This window comes from Panthera tigris, chromosome B3, assembly GCF_018350195.1.
Source record: "Panthera tigris isolate Pti1 chromosome B3, P.tigris_Pti1_mat1.1, whole genome shotgun sequence".
In the NCBI taxonomy this organism is placed as follows: Eukaryota; Metazoa; Chordata; class Mammalia; order Carnivora; family Felidae; genus Panthera; species Panthera tigris.
Genome location: NC_056665.1, coordinates 76,065,374 through 76,071,694, shown reverse-complemented (window position 1 = coordinate 76,071,694; position 6,321 = coordinate 76,065,374). Strand labels below are relative to the sequence as shown.

At 36.4% G+C, this 6,321-nt stretch overlaps 1 pseudogene; it reads right to left on the bottom strand.

Moving 5' to 3' along the window:
* Positions 1-5,264: 5,264 nt before the first annotated feature.
* Positions 5,265-5,571, bottom strand: LOC102969553 (annotated as a pseudogene).
* Positions 5,572-6,321: the final 750 nt, after the last annotated feature.

The window sequence follows — 6,321 nt, the reverse complement described above, 5'->3', positions numbered from 1 at the left end:
TTCTTCCAATCTTCCTTTCTCCAAAATGGTTTTGGTACCGCCCCACTCTTTTTCTCTACTCCTTCTTTCTTATCCCCAGCTCTTCAGTCATCCGTCCATTAATCTCAATATTACTTGATACCATTCATGCAAAACTAGCATGATTTTCATGCATGCTCAAGGAGGTGTTATTCAACTCCTATTCATTCATCAACGGACTTCAAAGTAAACAGGTTTATTGTAAGCTCTTAAGAATCTGAAAAATATATTTTCCATCTTTTTGGATCGTTATCAGTATCAGTTCTTATAGGCTGATAAAGGTGACTATTAAAACATTAGCTGACTCCATAACAGAAATTAAGGGAAGCACAGAAGATTGGGTCTGAAGACAAGCCCAGGATTCCATTTGAAGGATCTCCTTCTGGTGATGGTAAATTCTGAGTGTGTGTGTGTGTGTGTGTGTGTGTGTGTGTGTGTGTGTGTACATGTTTCTCTTTGTGGGAAGAGGGCGGTTTGTCAGAGAGGAGCAGAAGAATGTAAGAAAACAAGTTGACTATATGGGGATGGCGAAAATAGAACATCTGGGCTACCATTCCCTAAATCTATATTTAAGGTATAGGTCACTGAGTGAGACTTGCATCCTTTCCCAGTAAGCCAAATACAGCCCAAGCTTGCTGTTCAATTCAGCCTCCTATTCAGCCACTACCAACTGGCGTTTATTAGGAAACCTATTTATACTCATGACCTAGACAATTTCTGTTCAGTCCCCAAAGTCTAAAGGCAAATCTATTGGTGTTTTTCTTCTGAGATTAAAAAGTGTCCTTGTAGGGTTTTAATTCAAAATTGGAATGATCTTTATTCAGGGCCTCTTGGGAATTTTACACATCTCATGATGACTTAGGGAAGCAGTTATACTTTTGCTTCTCTCTAAAACATCTGTTCCCACTGCTAGGAATTTGGGTCACTGTTTTATTCTTTATATTTAACTATCTAGGGAATTACCAAGTTTCATATACAGACAGGCATGTATTTCTTAAAATGTGTTTTCTAGAAAAAGAAAAGGAAATGCAGGTGGCTTATGATAAATTGTGTCATGGCAGGGCATAATGTAAGAACAAGATTTTATTTTTGATCTAACCCTAATCCTCACGCTAACTTGAATCCACCTAAAGTGTGATTATTCAATATGTAGAAAGAACATCCAGATATACCTCTTATGTGTATGAGGTATAATACACATTTTTCCCAGTAAAATACATGGAGAAAAATACATGGAGAGCCAGCAGGGCATAGTGGTTAAGAGACTGGTACCAACTTGCTGAGTTGGAATCCCAGCTCAATTCCTTACTAGCTGTATGATTTAGGGCAAGTTAACCTAATCTTTTGGTGTCTCCATTTCCTCATATGTGAAAAAAAAGATACCAGTACTTGACTCCTAGGATTGTTGAAAGATTTGTTGATTTAACTCATGTCAAGTTTTTAGAAGACTAAGAACACAATAATATTAGCTACTCTAGCCATACAGTTGCTACTGAAATTAACCACACGATACATCACCCAGTCAGCAGTTGTGCATTTTCATCTGTCTTTAGGTCCCTGTCTGTTAACCCATGTAACTCCTAGAATATTTATGATTTTAAGAAGGTACATTCAATACAGCAAATTGATTTAATATAAAATATTATATATATACATATGTGTGTATATATATGCGTGTGTGTGTATATGTACTGCCAGATGCAGTAGTTAAATATCTAATCTGTATTAATTACTATCCTACACTACAAGCAAGAAAACTGAGGCCCAGAGGGAAAAGCTATTATCCTAGGTCCCTCAGCTAATAAGAGCTGGAGCCAGGGTTAAACCCAATGGTTTACTCTATTCTCCTTCTGTTGCATTAAAGCTATGTGGAAATATCTGGAGAAAGAGTCTAGTAAATGCACACAGTAGCACAACATTCCATAAATGTATATTTATATACTTGAATTGGGAGAATCTTCCTGAATCAATACTATTTGACACAAAGCCTTAGTTTTCTGAGAAAAAAAAATTGCATGGAAATAAAAGGAAATATTCAGCTAGCTCATTCCATTGTCAGTGCTGTTGACAGGTGTTATGTTTTACTATTTTCACCAGATTAAAAAAGCAGCTTGTCAACTGTGTGAAGAACTGGTCAGTGGGTGTCTGGGTGGCCCAGGTAGTTAAGCATCTGACTCTTGATTTCAGTTCAGGTCCTGATCTCACGATTCATGAGTTTGAGCCCTACACTGGGCTCCATGCTGACAGCATGGAGCATGCTGCGGATATTCTCTCTCTCTCTCTCTCTCTCTCTCTCTCTCTTTCCCTCCCCTACTCATGCATGCTTGCATGCTCTCTCTCTCTTTCTCAAAATAAATAAACTTTTTTTTTTAAAAGAGTAACTGGTGAAATGATAATGCATTATTGTAGCCTAACTTTTCAGATGCAAATTATTTAAGATTCTGTGAATGCTAGTTCAAAGGGAATAGAGAAAAACCTGTGATAACCACTGTTTTCTCAGGCTCAATATTTTGCACAACTATTAGAGGAATTTCTTTCGCCCAGCATATGAATCCAAGCTTGGACTTCAGCAGCAATGACCATTGATTTGTAAATTTGTGCCCCACAGCCTTTTGGGCTTTCTCCAGGCAGAATACTGAGAAGTAACTTCTGACTGTCCAGCATGGTGCAGTGAAATAAGGAGATCTACTCTCAAGCTGTGTTTCTCCAGGCAACCCCCCAAGCCCTCTCCATTCATTCCTCTCGCAGTGGCTGACAGTCCTTTCTTGAATGCCACAAACTAATTACGTAGTACCTAAACTGTTAAATGACCTCCAGAATTTTAAACTTTGAAAAGATTAAAAAGAAAACAACAACAACAACAACAACAACAACACCCAAAACTCTGGACAATAGTCCAGAATCTGGACAATAGCCAGATTCTGTTCTGAGAACCTTTGATACAATTCATCAACAGATAGTTTTCTTTTCCAGTTTGAATAAAAAATAAATAAATAAATAAATAAATAAATAAATAAATAAATAAATAAATAAATAAAAGAAATCGCCATAGGCTTCTTCTGGTTCTACGCTAAAATATCCCAGAGGGTATAAATTCAAGATTGCTTCACAAATCCTACACAATTTTTACGGATGATGAACAACCCTGTGGGAAATAAATTATGATAGTCAGCTAGGAAATGGAAAATGTCTAAAAATTTCTAAAAATAATGATTACATTTCTCCACTGTTTGACACATAGCCGTTTTTACAGAAGGACATAGAGTCAGTGTTAGGAAGCGTTGCTTGTTGGTGCTTGTTGTAAAGCTGTTCTTTCTGGTTTTTGTTCACCAGAGACATTGGGAGGAAGTAGCCTTCAATGTCACATCCTGCAATAGTTCATCTTGCCTCCTCTCCCAAATCCATCTCTCGTGTTTTCTCTGTCTTGGTGATAAAAATACTGTTACCATCCATTCTTCTTTCTTCCTGTAAAAATTAGAGAATGCTGCTCAATATTTAAGTAGTTGAGTTTTAGTATGTTTCTTTCCTCAAAGGCAGTGTCTGTTATGATGCTGTATCAAAAATATATCTGAGAAGAATCTTCTCTTTCTTTGTTTTTTGTTTTGCCACAGATAAAGAACATTAAAGCACACTGAACATTTTTTTGAAAATATTGAAAATGTGGACACTTTTCTTTATTATGTTTTGAAACAGAACTTGAATTTTTCATAACTGGTGTTTAATTGAGTTTGTTTTTCTATTGTGTTTTCTCTTTATTTTACACCTCTTTTTTTTTTCTTTTTGTTCCTTCATCTATGTCACCTCCCTCCCTGCTGGCAACCACGTTTGTAGTTAAGAGTCTGTTTATTTTATTCTATACTTCTGAGATATTTTGTATCCTGAGAATAACCTCTTATGAAAGATAATTCTGTGCACTGTAGTTAAAAAAATGACACATTTAACCAAATTTCCTCACTCTAGTCTGTTCTGTATCTAATACATTCTCAGTCTATTTATGTCCCATTAGTTACATTATACTGTTTCTGTTTCGTTCACATAGCAAGTAACCTTGCACACAGAAGGCACTGTAATTTTTTTTAATTTTTATTTATTTTTGGGGGGGGGAGGGGGAGGGGTAGAGATAGGCAGAGACAGAATCTGAAGGAGGCTCCAGGCTCTGAGCTGTCAGCTCGAACTCATGAATGCGGTGCTCGAACTCATGAACCGTGAGATCATGACCTGAGCAGAAGTTGGACGCTTCACTGACTGAGTCACCCAGGCGCCCCACTTTCTTACTTTCTTTCTTTCTTTTTTTTTTTTTTTTTTTTAGGAGGCACTATAATTCTTAATTGAAGTGGGTCTGGCAAGGGGGTAACTCTTTCACCCAATGACTCACTCTTTCCAAAGCTGAGGAAGAGGCTTAGATAAAATGCTACTGTGTACAAAATAATGAGGTAGCACAAAGACTGAATTGAAATAAAGGAAGCTGGCTCTAGTGCAGGATAAAGTAGAACAAGCTTAGTTGGGGTGATTTTTTTTTGTAACAAAGAAATAAAAGATTTGCTTACCAAAGCCTAAAGATACACTGTAAAATTAGATCTAATGTTACAAAACACAAGTACAGAATATGGCTGAATACCACTTCCTTTTCCTATAAAATATATGTATTCAGTGGTCTTACCTAGGTTATAACTAGTAAGGTAAAACTCTGATGCAAAATCATGTCCTCCTTAGGATATGTTTCTTTAAAAAAAATAATTCATTTGTAATTCCTTTAAAAAAAGTCTAAAAGAAAAACAGCTTTTATCTTATGACACAGTTTATACATCCCATAGTGAGATAATTTTCTCAAAACTTGAAATTTGGTGTCTTTTAGAAAAATGTTAACAAGGAAATTTATTTAATTTTCCAACTATTGGCATTACTGGAAAAATATTATGTATTAGCTTTTCTTTAGTTTAATGGGGTTTTGTTTATGCTGCTTTTCTTTTTATTGTGTAATACTCGATGATTTATAGAATTATATAATAGTATCAAAGTGTATCCACAGTAATTCATCACCCTATTTAAGATCTGAATATCTCTAATATCATTGAATCGTCTGTGTGTTTTTCCCTATTTTATATTCCAGACCTTATGTATTCTGCTCCATTTTCCCCTCTTCGAGGTCAACTACTACTTTTTATGTTTATTGTTTCTTTACTTTTTATTATTTTTTAAATTTTTTTAAGAGTTCAGCTTTTAATTGAACAGGTCACAGAAGGGGTTTAGTCAAAAAGCTCAAAGCCCATGTCATCATCAGACTCTTCTGAGTTTTCTTTCTTTCCTTCCACTTTCTTCTCCTTAGCTGGGCCTCCAGCTGCTGAGGTGGGCCCACCAGCTCCGACCTTTGCAGATAAGGCTCCAGATGTTGACGATGTTGGTCAGGGCCTTTGCAAATAAGGAAGGCCAGAAAGGTTCCACTTTTACACCTGCTGCTTTAATGAGGGCACTGATCGTCTCCGTCACCATTACCTCATCATTGTACAAGATGAGAGCAGAGTAGATGCAGATGAGCTTGAAGGCAGATGCCATTGTGCTGGAGAGGGCTGAACAGGTGCTACTGGGCGCCATGCTAGTCCCGGATGAAGAGAGGGCCTCACCCCTATGCGGCCTTCCCTTCCGCGGAAGGACCTAGCATCTCACAGGCAGCTGAGGACAGTTTGCTTTTTATTTTAAAAAGCTTTCCCACATGTGTAAGGTGTTGCTGACGAATATATTGTGTAAAGAAGTATGCAGTCTTCTGGAGCTTGTTTTCTTTTGCTTATTACTAATATTTGCCCATATTATCGTCATAACTATGTTCTTTTGACTGATTTTTGATATTTTATTAGCTAAATACACCACAGTTTATTTATCTCTCTCTGGTCCATGGAATCTAGGTTGCTGTTACTAACAATAAGGCTATGAACGGTTTTTACACATCTATAGGTGCATGTCATATATAGGTCATATACTTACAAGCGGAATTTACAGGTACTGAATGAAGTATGCACATGATCAAATTTACAAGATAAGACTAAAGTGTTGTCCAAAATTGTTAAACCAATTTAGACATTTCCTGGTAGTTTATAAGGATTCACAGTGCTCCCTAGCCTTATCAGCACTTGCTATTATCAGATTTATTCATTTTGTCTATTTACTGGGTGTAATATTTTATGTTTTTCATTTTAATTTATATTGCTGTAATGACTAAGGTTGAACGTCTTTTTGTTTGATTACCATTACTGTTTCCAATTACTGTGGCTACTAATCCTTTTGTGTTTTTTGTTTCTGTCAGATTAT